The sequence below is a fragment of the Schistocerca serialis genome, chromosome 3 (genome assembly GCF_023864345.2).
Source record: "Schistocerca serialis cubense isolate TAMUIC-IGC-003099 chromosome 3, iqSchSeri2.2, whole genome shotgun sequence".
In the NCBI taxonomy this organism is placed as follows: Eukaryota; Metazoa; Arthropoda; class Insecta; order Orthoptera; family Acrididae; genus Schistocerca; species Schistocerca serialis.
Window position 1 is genome coordinate 1,098,937,708 of NC_064640.1, and position 18,374 is coordinate 1,098,956,081.

Below are 18,374 nucleotides of genomic sequence, written 5' to 3' on the forward strand. Positions count from 1 at the left end.
AACACAGAAATTGCATCAGATTTAAATACAAAAGTCACAATGCCTACTTAAGTATAAGAAGACTGACTCTTCCTTCTGTCTATGTTTTGATCCATTCCTGTGACACTAGTTATGGATTACGATGCTTCACTTCAGGTTTACTGTATCCCTTGGACCTTCTTATTGACGATGAAACACAGAAATTGCATCGGAATTAAATAGAAAACGCACAATGCCGATTTAAGTACAAGAAGACTGACTCATCCTAATGTCTATGTTTGAACCATACCATTGACACTAGTTATAGCTTCCGATGCTTCACTTCAGGTTTACTGTTTCCCTCGGACCTTCTTATTAACGATGAAACAATGAAATTGCATCGGAATTAAATAAAAAAGGCACAATGCCGACTTAAGTACATGAAGACTGATTCTTCTTACTGACTATGATTTGAACCATTCCTGTGACACTACTTATAGAATCCGATGGTTCACTTCAGGTTTACTGAATCCGTTGGACCTTCTTATTGACGATGAAACACAGAAATTGCATCGGAATTAAATACAAAAGGCACAATGCCGACTTAAGTACAAGAAGACTGACTCATCCTACTGTCTATGTTTGAGCCATTCCATTGACACTAGTTAAGGCTTCCGAAGCTTCACTTCAGGTTTACTGTTTCCCTTGCACCTTCTTATTAACGATGAGACAATGAAATTGCATCGGAATTACATCCAAAAGTCACAATGCCGACTTAAGTATATGAAGACTGACTCTTCTTACTGTCTATGTTTTGCACCATTTCTGTGACACTAGTTATAGATTCCGATGCTTCACTTCAGGGTTACTGTATCCCTCTGACCTTCTTATTGACGATGAAACACAGAAATTGCATCAGAATTAAATACAATAGTCACAACGCCTACTTAAGTACAAGAAGACTGACTCTTCCATCTGTCTATGTTTTGATCCATTCCTGTGACACTAGTTATGGAATCCGATGCTTCACTTCTGGTTTACTGTATCCCTTGGACCTTCTTATTGACGATGAAACACAGAAATTGCATCGGAATTAAATACAAAAGGCACAATGCTGACTTAAGTACACGAAGACTGATTCTTCTTACTGACTACGTTTTATACCATTCCTGTGACACTAGTTATAGATTCCGATGGTTCACTTCAGGTTTACTGTATCCGTTGGACCTTCTTATTGACGATGAAACACAGAAATTGTATCGGAATTAAATACAAAAGGCACAATGCCGACTTAAGTACAAGAAGACTGACTCATCCTCCTGTCTATGTTTGAACCATTCCATTGACACTAGTTATAGCTTCCGAAGCTTCACTTCAGTTTTACTGTTTCCCTTGGACGTTCTTATTAACGATGAAACAATGAAATTGCATCGGAATTAAATACAAAAGGCAGAAAGCCGACTTAAGTACATGAAGGCTGATTCTTCTTACTGTCTATGATTTGAACCATTCCTGTGACACTAGTGATAGATTCCGATCCTTCACTCCAGGTTTACTGTATCCCTTGCACATTCTTATTGACGATGAAACACAGAAATTGCATCGGAATTAAATACAAAAGTCACAATGCCGACTTAAGTATATGAAGACTGACTCATCCTACTGTCTATGTTTGAACCATTCCATTGACACTAGTTATAGCTTCCGAAGCTTCACTTCAGTTTTACTGTTTCCCTTGGACCTTCTTATTGACGACGAAACACAGAAATTGCGTGGGAATTAAATACAAAAGTCACAATGCTGACTTAAGTACATGAAGACTGATTCTTCTTACTGACTACGTTTTATACCATTCCTGTGACACTAGTTATAGATTCCGATGGTTCACTTCAGGTTTACTGTATCCGTTGGACCTTCTTATTGACGATGAAACACAGAAATAGCATCGGAATTAAATACAAAAGGCACAATGCCGACTTAAGTACAAGAAGACTGACTCATCCTACTGTCTATGTTTGAACCATTCCATTGACACTAGTTATAGCTTCCAAAGCTTCTCTTCAGTTTTACTGTTTCCCTTGGACGTTCTTATTAACGATGAAACAATGAAATTGCATCGGAATTAAATAGAAAAGGCACAATGCCGACTTAAGTACATGAAGACTGATTCTTCTTACTGTCTATGATTTGAACCATTCCTGTGACACTAGTGATAGATTCCGATCCTTCACTCCAGGATTACTGTATCCTTTGCACATTCTTATTGACGATGAAACACAGAAATTGCATCGGAATGAAATACAAAAGGCACAATGCCGACTTAAGGACAAGAGGACTGTATCTTCTAACTGCCTATGTTTTGAAATATTCCTGTGACACTAGTTATAGATTCCGATGCGTCTCTTCAGGTTTACTGTATCCCTCTGACCTTCTTATTGACGATGATACACAGAAATTGCATCGGAATTAAATTCGAAAGGCACAATGCCGACTTAAGTGCAAGGAGACTGACTCGTCTTACTGTCTATGTTTTGAAACATTCCTGTGACACTAGCTATAGATTCCGATGCTTCACTTCGTTATTACTGTATCCCTCTGACCTTATTGACGATGAAACACAGAAATTGCATCAGAATTAAATACGAAAGGCACAATACCAACTTAGGTACAAGAAGACTGAATCTTCTTACTGTCTTTGTTTTGAACCACTCCTGTGACACTAGATTTAGATTCCGATGCTTCACTTCAGGTTTACTGTATCATTTGGACCTTCTTGTTGACGATGAAACACAGAAATTACATCGAAATTAAATACAAAAGGCACAATGCCGACTTAAGTACAAAAAGACTGACTCTTCTTACTGACTATGATCTGAACCATTCCTGTGACACTAGTTATAGATTCCGATGCTTCACTTCAGGTGTACTGTATCCCTCTGACCTTCTTATTGACGATGAAACACAGACATTGGATAGGAATTAAATAGAAAAGGCACAATGAGGACTTAAGTACAAGAAGACTGACTCTTCATACTGTCTATGTTTTGAACCATACCTGTGACACTAGTTATAGATTCCGATGCTTGACTTCAGGTTTACTGTATCCCTTGGAACTTCTTATTGACGATGAAACACAGAAATTGCATCGGAATTTAATGCAAAAGGCATAATGCCGACTCAAGTACAAGAAGACTGACTCTTCGGATTGTCTATGTTTTGAACCACTCCTGTGACACTAGTTGTAAATTCCGATGCATCAGTTCAGGTTTACTGTATCGGTGTGACCTTCTTATATACGATGAAACACAGAAATTGCATCGGAATTAAGTACAAAATGCACAATGCCGACTTAAGTACATGAAGACTGCGTCTTCTTACTGTCTATGTTTTGAACCATTTCTGTGACACTAATTATAGATTCCGATGCTTCACTTCAGGGTTACTGTAGATCTCTGACCTTCTTATTGACGATCAAACACAGAAATTGCATCGGAATTAAATACAAACGGCACAATGCCGACTTAAGTACAAGAAGACTGACTCATCCTACTGTCTATGTTTGAACCATTCCAATGACACTAGTTATAGCTTCCGATGCTTCACTTGAGGATTACGGTATCCCTTGGACCTTCTTATTAACGATGAAACAATGAAATTGCATCGGAATTAAATACAATAGGCACAATGCCGACTTAGGTACATGTAGACTGATTCTTCTTACTGACTATGTTTTGAACCATTCCTGTGACACTAGTTATAGATTCCGATGCTTCACTTCAGGTTTACTGTATCCGTTGGACCTTCTTATTGACGATGAAACACAGAAATTGCATCGGAATTAAATACAAAAGGCACAATGCCGACTTATTTACAAGAAGGCTGACTCTTCTTACTGTCTATGATTTGAACCATTCCTGTGACACTAGTGATAGATTCCGATGCTTCACTCCAGGTTTACTGTATCCCTTGGACCTTCTTATTGACGATGAAACACAGAAATAGCATCGGAATTAAATACAAAAGGCACAATGCCGAATTAATGACAAGAAGACTGTATCTTCTTACTGCCTATGATTTGAACCATTCCTGTGACACTAGTTATAGATTCCGATGCTTCACTTCAGGTTTACTGTATCCCTCTGACATTCTTACTGACGATGAAACACAGAAATTGCATCGGAATTACATTCAAAAGGCACAATGCCGACTTAAGTGCAAGGAGACTGACTCTTCTTACAGACTATGTTTTGAACCATTCCTGTGACACTATTTATAGACTCCGATGCTTCACTTCAGGTTTACTGTATCCGTTGGACCTTCTTATTGACGATGAAACACAGAAATTGCATCGGAATTAAATACAAAAGGCACAATGCCGACTTAAGTACAAGAAGACTGACTCATCCTACTGTCGACGTTTGAAACATTCCGTTGACACTAGTTATAGCTTCCGAAGCTTCACTTCAGTTTTACTGTTTCCCTTGGACGTTCTTATTAACGATGAAACAATGAAATTGCATCGGAATTAAATACAAAAGGCACAATGCCGAATTAAGTACATGAAGACTGATTCTTCTTACTGTCTACGATTTGAACCATTCCTGTGACACTAGTGATAGATTCCGATCCTTCACTCCAGGTTTGCTGTATCCCTTGCACATTCTTATTGACGATGATACACAGAAATTGCATCGGAATGAAATACAAAAGGCACAATGCCGACTTAAGGACAAGAAGACTGTATCTTCTTACTGCCTATTTTTGAAATAATCCTGTGACACTAGTTATAGATTCCGATGCCTCACTTCAGGTTTACTGTATCCCTCTGACCTTCTTATTGACGATGAAACACAGAAATTGCATCGGAATTAAATTCGAAAGGCACAATGCCGACTTAAGTGCAAGGAGACTGACTCTTCTCACTGTCTATGTTTTGAACCCTTCCTGTGACACTAGTTATAGGTTCTGATGCCTCACTTCAGGTTTACTGTATCCCTTGGATCTTCTTATTGACGATGAAACACAGAAATTGCATCAGAATTAAATACAAAAGGCACAATGCCGACTTAAGGACAAGAAGACTGACTCTTCTTACTGACTATGTTTGGACCATTCCTGTGACACTAGTTATGGATTCCGATGCTTCACTCCAGGTTTACTGTATCCCTTGGACCTTCTTATTGACGATGAAACACAGAAATTGCATCGGAATTAAATACAAAAGGCACAATGACGACTTAAGTATAAGAAGACTGACTCATCTTACTGTCTATGTTTTGAAACATTTGTGTGACACTAGCTATAGATTCCGATGCTTCACTTCGTTATTACCGTATCCCTCTGACCTTATTGACGATGAAACACAGAAAAGGCATCGGAATTAAATACGAAAGGCACATTACCGACTTAGGTACAAGAAGACTGACTCTTCTTACTGTCTATGTTTTGAACCACTCCTGTGACACTAGATATAGATTCCGATGCTTCACTTCAGGTTTACTGTATCATTTGGACCTTCTTGTTGACGATGAAACACAGAAATTACATCGAAATTAAATACAAAATGCACAATGCCGACTTAAGTACAAAAAGACTGACTCTTCTTACTGACTATGATCTGAACCATTCCTGTGACACTAGTTATAGATTCCGATGCTTCACTTCAGGTGTACTGTATCCCTCTGACCTTCTTATTGACGATGAAACACAGACATTGGATAGGAATTAAATAGAAAAGGCACAATGAGGACTTAAGTACAAGAAGACTGACTCTTCTTACTGTCAATGTTTTTAACCATTCCAGTGACTCTAGTTATAGATTCCGATGCTTGACTTCAGGTTTACTGTATCCGTTGGACCTTCTTATTGACGATGAAACACAGAAATTGCATCGGAATTAAATACAAAACGCACAATGCCGACTTAAGTACAAGAAGACTGACTCATCCTACTGTCTATGTTTGAACCATTCCATTGACGCTAGTTATAGCTTCCGATGCTTCACTTCAGGATTACGGTTTCCCTTGGACCTTCTTATTAACGATGAAACAATGAAATTGCATCGGAATTAAATACAAAAGGCACAATGCCGACTTAAGTGCAAAAAGACTGACTCTTCCTTCTGTCAATGTGTTGATCCATTCCCGTGACACTAGTTATGGATTCCGATGCTTCACTTCAGGTTTACTGTATCCCTTGGACCTTCTTATTGACGATGAAACACAGAAATTGCATCGGAATTAAATAAAAAAGGCACAATGCCGACTTAAGTACAAGAAGACTGACTCATCCTACTGTCTATGTTTGAATCATTCCATTGACACTAGTTATAGCTTCCGATGCTTCACTTCAGGTTTACTGTTTCGCTTGGACCTACTTATTAACGATGAAACAATGAAATTGAATCGGAATTAAATACAAAAGGCACAATGCCGACGTAAGTACATGAAGACTGATTCTTCTTACTGACTATGTTTCGAACCATTCCTTTGACACTAGTTATAGATTCCGATGGTTCACTTCAGAATAGAATAGAAAAGGCACAATGCCGACTTAAGTACAAAAAGACTGACTCTTCCTACAGACTAGGTTTTGAACCATTCCTGTGACACTAGTTATAGATTCCGATGCTTCACTTCAGGTTTACTGAATCCCTTGGACCTTCTTATTGACGACGAAACACAGAAATTGCATCGGAATTAAATGCAAAAGGCACAATGCCGACTTAAGTGCAAGGAGACTGACTCGTCTTACTGTCTATGTTTTGAAACATTCCTGTGACACTAGCTATAGATTCCGATGCTTCACTTCGTTATTACTGTATCCCTCTGACCTTATTGACGATGAAACACAGAAATTGCATCAGAATTAAATACGAAAGGCACAATACCAACTTAGGTACAAGAAGACTGAATCTTCTTACTGTCTTTGTTTTGAACCACTCCTGTGACACTAGATTTAGATTCCGATGCTTCACTTCAGGTTTACTGTATCATTTGGACCTTCTTGTTGACGATGAAACACAGAAATTACATCGAAATTAAATACAAAAGGCACAATGCCGACTTAAGTACAAAAAGACTGACTCTTCTTACTGACTATGATCTGAACCATTCCTGTGACACTAGTTATAGATTCCGATGCTTCACTTCAGGTGTACTGTATCCCTCTGACCTTCTTATTGACGATGAAACACAGACATTGGATAGGAATTAAATAGAAAAGGCACAATGAGGACTTAAGTACAAGAAGACTGACTCTTCATACTGTCTATGTTTTGAACCATACCTGTGACACTAGTTATAGATTCCGATGCTTGACTTCAGGTTTACTGTATCCCTTGGAACTTCTTATTGACGATGAAACACAGAAATTGCATCGGAATTTAATGCAAAAGGCATAATGCCGACTCAAGTACAAGAAGACTGACTCTTCGGATTGTCTATGTTTTGAACCACTCCTGTGACACTAGTTGTAAATTCCGATGCATCAGTTCAGGTTTACTGTATCGGTGTGACCTTCTTATATACGATGAAACACAGAAATTGCATCGGAATTAAGTACAAAATGCACAATGCCGACTTAAGTACATGAAGACTGCGTCTTCTTACTGTCTATGTTTTGAACCATTTCTGTGACACTAATTATAGATTCCGATGCTTCACTTCAGGGTTACTGTAGATCTCTGACCTTCTTATTGACGATCAAACACAGAAATTGCATCGGAATTAAATACAAACGGCACAATGCCGACTTAAGTACAAGAAGACTGACTCATCCTACTGTCTATGTTTGAACCATTCCAATGACACTAGTTATAGCTTCCGATGCTTCACTTGAGGATTACGGTATCCCTTGGACCTTCTTATTAACGATGAAACAATGAAATTGCATCGGAATTAAATACAATAGGCACAATGCCGACTTAGGTACATGTAGACTGATTCTTCTTACTGACTATGTTTTGAACCATTCCTGTGACACTAGTTATAGATTCCGATGCTTCACTTCAGGTTTACTGTATCCGTTGGACCTTCTTATTGACGATGAAACACAGAAATTGCATCGGAATTAAATACAAAAGGCACAATGCCGACTTATTTACAAGAAGGCTGACTCTTCTTACTGTCTATGATTTGAACCATTCCTGTGACACTAGTGATAGATTCCGATGCTTCACTCCAGGTTTACTGTATCCCTTGGACCTTCTTATTGACGATGAAACACAGAAATAGCATCGGAATTAAATACAAAAGGCACAATGCCGAATTAATGACAAGAAGACTGTATCTTCTTACTGCCTATGATTTGAACCATTCCTGTGACACTAGTTATAGATTCCGATGCTTCACTTCAGGTTTACTGTATCCCTCTGACATTCTTACTGACGATGAAACACAGAAATTGCATCGGAATTACATTCAAAAGGCACAATGCCGACTTAAGTGCAAGGAGACTGACTCTTCTTACAGACTATGTTTTGAACCATTCCTGTGACACTATTTATAGACTCCGATGCTTCACTTCAGGTTTACTGTATCCGTTGGACCTTCTTATTGACGATGAAACACAGAAATTGCATCGGAATTAAATACAAAAGGCACAATGCCGACTTAAGTACAAGAAGACTGACTCATCCTACTGTCGACGTTTGAAACATTCCGTTGACACTAGTTATAGCTTCCGAAGCTTCACTTCAGTTTTACTGTTTCCCTTGGACGTTCTTATTAACGATGAAACAATGAAATTGCATCGGAATTAAATACAAAAGGCACAATGCCGAATTAAGTACATGAAGACTGATTCTTCTTACTGTCTACGATTTGAACCATTCCTGTGACACTAGTGATAGATTCCGATCCTTCACTCCAGGTTTGCTGTATCCCTTGCACATTCTTATTGACGATGATACACAGAAATTGCATCGGAATGAAATACAAAAGGCACAATGCCGACTTAAGGACAAGAAGACTGTATCTTCTTACTGCCTATTTTTGAAATAATCCTGTGACACTAGTTATAGATTCCGATGCCTCACTTCAGGTTTACTGTATCCCTCTGACCTTCTTATTGACGATGAAACACAGAAATTGCATCGGAATTAAATTCGAAAGGCACAATGCCGACTTAAGTGCAAGGAGACTGACTCTTCTCACTGTCTATGTTTTGAACCCTTCCTGTGACACTAGTTATAGGTTCTGATGCCTCACTTCAGGTTTACTGTATCCCTTGGATCTTCTTATTGACGATGAAACACAGAAATTGCATCAGAATTAAATACAAAAGGCACAATGCCGACTTAAGGACAAGAAGACTGACTCTTCTTACTGACTATGTTTGGACCATTCCTGTGACACTAGTTATGGATTCCGATGCTTCACTCCAGGTTTACTGTATCCCTTGGACCTTCTTATTGACGATGAAACACAGAAATTGCATCGGAATTAAATACAAAAGGCACAATGACGACTTAAGTATAAGAAGACTGACTCATCTTACTGTCTATGTTTTGAAACATTTGTGTGACACTAGCTATAGATTCCGATGCTTCACTTCGTTATTACCGTATCCCTCTGACCTTATTGACGATGAAACACAGAAAAGGCATCGGAATTAAATACGAAAGGCACATTACCGACTTAGGTACAAGAAGACTGACTCTTCTTACTGTCTATGTTTTGAACCACTCCTGTGACACTAGATATAGATTCCGATGCTTCACTTCAGGTTTACTGTATCATTTGGACCTTCTTGTTGACGATGAAACACAGAAATTACATCGAAATTAAATACAAAATGCACAATGCCGACTTAAGTACAAAAAGACTGACTCTTCTTACTGACTATGATCTGAACCATTCCTGTGACACTAGTTATAGATTCCGATGCTTCACTTCAGGTGTACTGTATCCCTCTGACCTTCTTATTGACGATGAAACACAGACATTGGATAGGAATTAAATAGAAAAGGCACAATGAGGACTTAAGTACAAGAAGACTGACTCTTCTTACTGTCAATGTTTTTAACCATTCCAGTGACTCTAGTTATAGATTCCGATGCTTGACTTCAGGTTTACTGTATCCGTTGGACCTTCTTATTGACGATGAAACACAGAAATTGCATCGGAATTAAATACAAAACGCACAATGCCGACTTAAGTACAAGAAGACTGACTCATCCTACTGTCTATGTTTGAACCATTCCATTGACGCTAGTTATAGCTTCCGATGCTTCACTTCAGGATTACGGTTTCCCTTGGACCTTCTTATTAACGATGAAACAATGAAATTGCATCGGAATTAAATACAAAAGGCACAATGCCGACTTAAGTGCAAAAAGACTGACTCTTCCTTCTGTCAATGTGTTGATCCATTCCCGTGACACTAGTTATGGATTCCGATGCTTCACTTCAGGTTTACTGTATCCCTTGGACCTTCTTATTGACGATGAAACACAGAAATTGCATCGGAATTAAATAAAAAAGGCACAATGCCGACTTAAGTACAAGAAGACTGACTCATCCTACTGTCTATGTTTGAATCATTCCATTGACACTAGTTATAGCTTCCGATGCTTCACTTCAGGTTTACTGTTTCGCTTGGACCTACTTATTAACGATGAAACAATGAAATTGAATCGGAATTAAATACAAAAGGCACAATGCCGACGTAAGTACATGAAGACTGATTCTTCTTACTGACTATGTTTCGAACCATTCCTTTGACACTAGTTATAGATTCCGATGGTTCACTTCAGAATAGAATAGAAAAGGCACAATGCCGACTTAAGTACAAAAAGACTGACTCTTCCTACAGACTAGGTTTTGAACCATTCCTGTGACACTAGTTATAGATTCCGATGCTTCACTTCAGGTTTACTGAATCCCTTGGACCTTCTTATTGACGACGAAACACAGAAATTGCATCGGAATTAAATGCAAAAGGCACAATGCCGACTTAAGTACAAGAAGACTGACTGTTCTTACTGTCTATGCTTTGAACCATTCCTGTGACACTAGTTATAGATTCCGATGCTTCACTCCAGGTTTACTGTATCCCTTGCTCCTTCTTATTGACGATGAAACACTGAAATTGCATCGGAATTAAATACAAAAGGCACAATGCCGACTTAAGGACAAGAAGACTGTATCTTCTTACTGCCTATGCTTTGAACCATTCCTGTGACACTAGTTATAGATTCCGATGCTTCACTTCAGGTTACTGTATCCCTCTGACCTTCTTATTGACGATGAAACACAGAAATTGCATCGGAATTAAATACAAAAGGCACAATGCCGACTTAAGGGTAAGAAGACAGACTCTTCTTACTGACTATGTTTGAACCATTCCTGTGACACTAGTTAAAGATTCCGATGCTTCACTTCATGTTCACTGTATCCCTCTGACACTCTTATTGACGATGGAACACAGAAACAGCATCGGAATTAAATAGAAGAGGCACAATGCCGACTTAAGTACAAGAAGTCTGATTCTTCTCACTGACTGTGTTTTGAACCATTCCTGTGACACTAGTTATACAATCCGATGCTTCACTTCAGGTTTACTGTATCCCTTGGATTGTCTTTTTGGCGATGAAACACAGAAATTGCATCGGAATTAAATAGAAAAGGCACAATGGCGACTAAAGTACAAGAAGACTGACTATTCCTAGTGTCTATGTTTTGAACCATTCCTGTGACACTAGTTTTAGATTCCGATGATTCACTTCAGCTTTACTGGATCCCTCTGACCTTCTTATTGACGATGAAACACAGAAATTGCAGCGGAATTAAGTACAAAAGGCACAATTCCTACTTAAGTACAAGAAGACTGACTTTTCCTACAGACTAGGTTTTGAACCATTCCTGTGACACTAGTTAGAGATTCCGATGCTTCACTTCAGGTTTACTGAATCCCTTGGACCTTCTTATTGACGACAAAACACAGAAATTGCATCGGAATTAAATACAAAAGGCACAATGCCGACTTAAGTACAAGAAGACTGACTTTTCTTACTGTCTATGTTTTGAACCATTCCTGTGACAGTAGTTATAGATTCCGATTCTTCACACCAGGTTTACTGTATCCCTTGGACCTTCTTATTGACAATGAAACACCGAAATAGCATCGGATTTAAATAGAAAAGGCACAATGCCGACTTAGGTACAAGAAGACTGACTCTTGTTACTGACTATGTTTTGAACCATCCCTGTGACACTAGTTATAGATTCCGATGCTTCACTTCCGGTTTACTGTATCCCTTTTACCTTCTTATTGACGATGAAACACATAAATTGCATCGGAATTAAATAGAAAAGGCACAATGCCGACTTAAGTACAAGAAGACTGACTCTTCTCACTGGCTATGTTTTGAACCATTCCTGTGACACTAGTTATAGAATCCGATGCTTCACTTCAGGTTTACTGTATCCCTTGGACCGTCTTATTGACGATGAAACACAGAAATTGCATCGGAATTAAATAGAAAAGGCACAATGCCGACTTAAGTACAAGATGACTGACTCTTCTTACTGTCTATGTTTTGAACCATTCCTGTGACGCTAGTTACAGGTTCCGATGCTTCACTTCAGGTTTACTGTATCCCTTGGACATTCTTATTGGCGATGAAACACAGAAATTGCATCGCAATTAAATAGAAAAAGCACAATGCCGACATAAGTACAGGAAGACTGATTGTCCTTACTGACTTTGTTATCAACCATTCCTGTGATTCTAGTTATAGATTCCGACGCTTCACGTCAGGTTTACTGTATCCCTCTCACCTTCTTATTGATGATGAAACATAGAAATTGCATCGGAATTAAATAGAAAAGTCACAATGCCGACTTAAGTACAAGAAGACTGACACATCTTACTGACTATGTTTGAACCATACCTGTGACAGTAGTTATAGATTTCGATGCTTCATTTCAGGTTTACTGTATCCCTTTGGCCTTCTTATTGACGATGAAACACAGAAATAGCATCGGAATGAAATACAAAAGGCACAATACCGACTTAAGTACAAGAAGACTGAATCGTCTTACTGACTATGATTTGAACCATTCCTGTGACACCAGTTAGAGATTCCGATGCTTCATTTCAGGTTTATTGCATCCCTCTGACCTTCGTATTGACGATGAAACACAGTAATTGCATCGGACTTAATTTGAAAAGGGCACAATGCCGACTAAAGTACAAGAAGACTGACTCTTCTTACTGTCTATGTTTTGAACCATTCCTGTGACATTATTTATGGATTCCAATGCTTCACTTCAGGTTTACTGTATCCTTTTGACCTTCTTATTGGCGACGAGACACAGAAAATGCATCGGATTAATTAGAAAATGCACAATGCCGACTTAAGTACAAGAAGACTGACTCTTCTTACTGTCTATGTTTTGAACCATTCCTGTGACACTAGTTATAGATTCCGATGCTTCACCTCAGTTTCACTGAATCCCTCTGACCTTCTTATTGACGATGAAACACAGAAATTGCAACGGAATTAAATAGAAAAGGCACAATGCCGTCTTAAGTACATGAAGACTGACTCTTCTTACGGACTATATCTTGAACCATTCCTGTGACACTAGTTATAGATTCCGATGCTTCACCTCAGTTTCACTGAATCCCTCTGACCTTCTTATTGACGATGAGACACAGAAATTACATCGGAATTAAATACTAAAGGCACAATGCCGACTTAAGTACAAGACGGCTGACTCTTCCTATTGTGTATGTTTTGAACCATTCCTGTGACACTAGTTATAGATTCTGATGCTTCACCTCAGTTTCACCGAATCCCTCTGACCTTCTTATTGACGATGAAACACAGAAATTGTATCGGAATTAAATACTAAAGGCACAATGCCGACTTAAGTACAAGAAGGCTCACTCTTCTTTCTGACTGTTTTGAACCATTCCTGTGACACTAGTTATAGATTCCGATACTTCACTTCATGTTTACTGTATCCTTCCGACCTTCTTATTGACTATGAAACACAGAAACTGCATCGGAATTAAATACAAAAGGCACAATGCCGAATTAAGTGCAAGAAAGCTGACTCTTCTTACTGTCTATGTTTTGAACCATTCGTGTGACACTAGTTATAGTTTCCGATGCTTCTCTCCAAGTTTACTGTATACTTTGCACCTTCTTATTGACGATGAAACACAGAAATTGCATCGAAACTAAATACAAAAGGCACAATGCCGACTTAAGTACAAGAAGACTGAATCTTCTTGCTGCCTATGTTTTGAACCATTCGTGTGACACTAGTTATGGATTCCGATGCTTCATTTCAGGTTTACTGTATCCCTTGGACATTCTTATTGGCGATGAAACACAGTAATAGCATCGGAATGAAATACAAAAGGCACAATACCGACTTAAGTACAAGAAGACTGACTCGTCTTACTGACTATGATTTGAACCATTCCTGTGACACCAGTTAGAGATTCCGATGCTTCATTTCAGGTTTATTGTATCCCTCTGACCTTCGTATTGACGATGAAACACAGAAATTGCATCGGACTTAATTTGAAAATGGCACAATGCCGACTTAAGTACAAGAAGACTGACTCTTCTTACTGTCTATGTTTTGAACCATTCCTGTGACACTAGTTATAGATTCCGATGCTTCACTTCAGGTCTACTGTATCCCTTGGACCTTCTTATTGACGATGAAATACAGATATTGCATCGGAATTAAATACAAAAGGCACAATGCCGACTTAAGTAGAAGATGGCCGACCCTTCTTACTGTCTATGTTCTGAACCATTCATGTGACAAAAGTTCTAGATTCCGATGCTTCACTTCAGGTTTAGTGTATCCCTCTGACGATCCTATTGACGATGAAACACAGAAATTTAATCGGAATTAAATACAAAAGGCACAATGCCGACTTAAGTACAAGAAGACTGACTCATCTTACTGACTATGTTTTGAACCATATCTGTGACACTAGTTATAGATTCCGATGCTTCACTTCAGCTTAACTGTATCCCTTGGACCTTCTTATTGACGATGAAACACTGAAATAGCATCGGAATTAAATAGAAAAGGCACAATGCCGAATCAAGTACAAGAAGACTGACTCTTCTTACTGACTATGATTGGAACCATTCCTGTGACACTAGTTATAGATTCCGATGATTCACTTCAGGTCTACTGTGTCCCTCTGACCTTCTTATTGTAGATGAAACACAGAAATAGCATCGGAATTAAATACAAAAGGCACAATGCTGACTTAAATACAAGAAAACTGACTCTTCTTACTGACTATGTTTTGAACCATTCCTGTGACACTAGTTATAGATTCCGATGCTTCACTTCAGGTTTACTGTATCTCTTGGACGCTCTTATTGACGATGATAAACAGAAATTGCATCGGAATTAAATACAAAAGGCAAAATGCCTACTTAAGTACAAGAAGACTGACTCTTCTTAATGTCTATGTTTTGAACCATTCCTGAGCCGCTAGTTACAGATTCCGATGCTTCACTTCAGGTTTACTGTATCCCTTGGATCTTCTTATTGACGATGAAACACAGAAATTGCATCGGAATTAAATACAAAAGGCACAATGCCGATTTAAGTACAAGAAGACTGACTCTTCTTACTGACTATGTTTTGAACCATTCCAGTGATACTAGTTGTAGATTCCGATGCTTCACTTCATGTTTAATGTATCCCTCTGACCTTCTTATTGACGATGAAACACAGAAATTGAATCGGAATTAAATAGAAAAGGCACAATGCCGTCTTAAGTACAAACAGACTGACTCTTCTTAGTGTCTATTTTTTGAACCATTCCTGTGACGCTAGTTACAGATTCCGATGCTTCACTTCAGGTTTACTGTATCTCTTGGACCTTCTTATTGACGATGAAACACAGAAGTTGCATCGGAATTAAATACAAAAGGCACAATGCCGACTTAAGTAAAAGAAGACTGACTCTTCTTACCGACTATGTTGTGAACCATTCCTGTGACACTAGTTATAGATTCCGATGCTTCACTTCAGGTTTACTGTATCCCTCTGACCTTCTTATTGACGATGAAACACTGAAATTGCATCGGAAATAAATACAAAAGGCACAATGCCGACTTAAGTACAGGAAGACTGACTCTTCTTACTGACTATATCTTGATCCATTCCTGTGACACTAGTTATAGATTCCGATGCTTCACTTCAGGTTTACTGTATCCCTTGGACCTTCTTAATGACGATGAAACACAGATAGTGCATCGGAATTAAATACAAAAGGCACAATGCCAACTTAAATACAAGAAGACTGACTCCTCCTATTGTCTATGTTTTGAACCATTCCTGTGACACTAGTTATAGATTCCGATGCTTCACTTCAGGTTTACTGTATCCCTCTGACCTTCTTTTTGACGATGAAACACAGAAATTGCATCGGAATTAAATAGAAAAGGCACAATGCCGACTTAAGTACAGGAAGACTGACTCTTCTTACTGACTATATCTTGATCCATTCCTGTGACACTAGTTATAGATTCCGATGCTTCACTTCAGGTTTACTGTATCCCTTGGACCTTCTTAATGACGATGAAACACAGATAGTGCATCGGAATTAAATACAAAAGGCACAATGCCAACTTAAATATAAGAAGACTGACTCCTCCTATTGTCTATGTTTTGAACCATTCCTGTGACACTAGTTATAGATTCCGATGCGTCACTTCAGGTTTACTGTATCCCTTCGACCTTCTTATTGACTATGAAACACAGAAACTGCATCGGAATTAAATACAAAAGGCACAATGCCGACTTAAGTGCAAGAAAGCTGACTCTTCTTACTGTCTATGTTTTGAACCATTCGTGTGACACTAGTTATAGTTTCCGATGCTTCTCTCCAGGTTTACTGTATACCTTGGACCTTCTTATTGACGATGAAACACAGAAATTGCATCGAAACTAAATACAAAAGGCAATTGCCGAATTAAGGACAAGAAGACTGAATCTTCTTACTGCCTATGTTTAGAACCATTCGTGTGACACTAGTTATGGATTCCGATGCTTCACTTCAGGTTTACTGTATCCCTTGGACCTTCTTATTCAAGATTAAATACCGATATTGCCTCGGAATTAAATACAAAAGGCACAATGCCGACTTAAGTACAAGAAGACTGACTCTCCCTACTCTCTATGTTTGAACCATTCCATTGACACTAGTTATAGACTCCGATGCTTCACTTCATGTTTACTGTTTCCCTTGGACCTTCTTATTGACGACTAATCAATGAAATTGCATCGGAATTAAATACAAAAGGCACAATGCCGACTTAATTACATGAAGACTGACTCTTATTACTGACTATGTTTTTAACCACTCCTGTGACACTAGTTGTAGATTCGGATGCTTCACTTCAGATTTACTGTATCCCTTGGACCTTCTTAGTGACGATGAAACACAGAAATTGCATCGGAATTAAATACAAAAGGCACAATGCCGACTTAAGTACAAGATGGCTGACTCTTCTTTCTGTCTATGATTTGAACCATTCCTGTGACACTAGTTATAGATTCCGATGCTTCACTCCAGGTTTACTCTATACCTTGGACCTTCTTATTGACGATGAAACACAGAAATTGCATCGGAATTAAATACAAAAGCACAATGCCGACTTAAGCACAAGAAGACTGAACCTTCTTAATGCCTATGTTTTGAACCATTCTAGTGTCACTAGTTATAGACTCCGATGCTTCACTTCAAGTTTACTGTATCCCTCTGACCTTCTTATTGTCGATGAAACACAGAAAATGCATCGGAATTAAATACAAAAAGCACAATGCCGACTTAAGTGCAAGAAGACTGACTCTTCTTACTGTCTATGTTTTGAACCATTCCTGTGACACTAGTTATAGATTCCGATGCTTCACACCAGGTATACTTTATCCCTTGGACCTTCTTAATGACGATGAAACACAGATATTGCATCGGAACTAAATACATTAGGCACAATGCCGACTTAAGTATAAGAAGACTGACTCTTGTTGATGACTATGTTTTGTACCATTGCTGTGACACTAGTTATGGATTCCGATGCTTCACTTCATTTTTACTGTATACCTTGGACCTTCTTATTAACGATGAAACACAGAAATTGCATCGGAATTAAATACAAAAGGCACAATGCCGACTTAAGGACAAGTTGACTAACTCTTCTTACTTACTATGCTTTGAACCATTCCAGTGACACTAGTTATAGATTCCGATGCTTCACTTCATGTTCACTGTATCCCTCTAACCCTCTTATTGACGATGAAACACAGAAATTGCATCGGAATTAAGTAGAAAAGGCACAATGCTGACTTAAGTACAAGAAGACTGACTCTTCTTACTATCTCTGTTTTGAACCTTTCCTGTGACACTAGTTATAGATT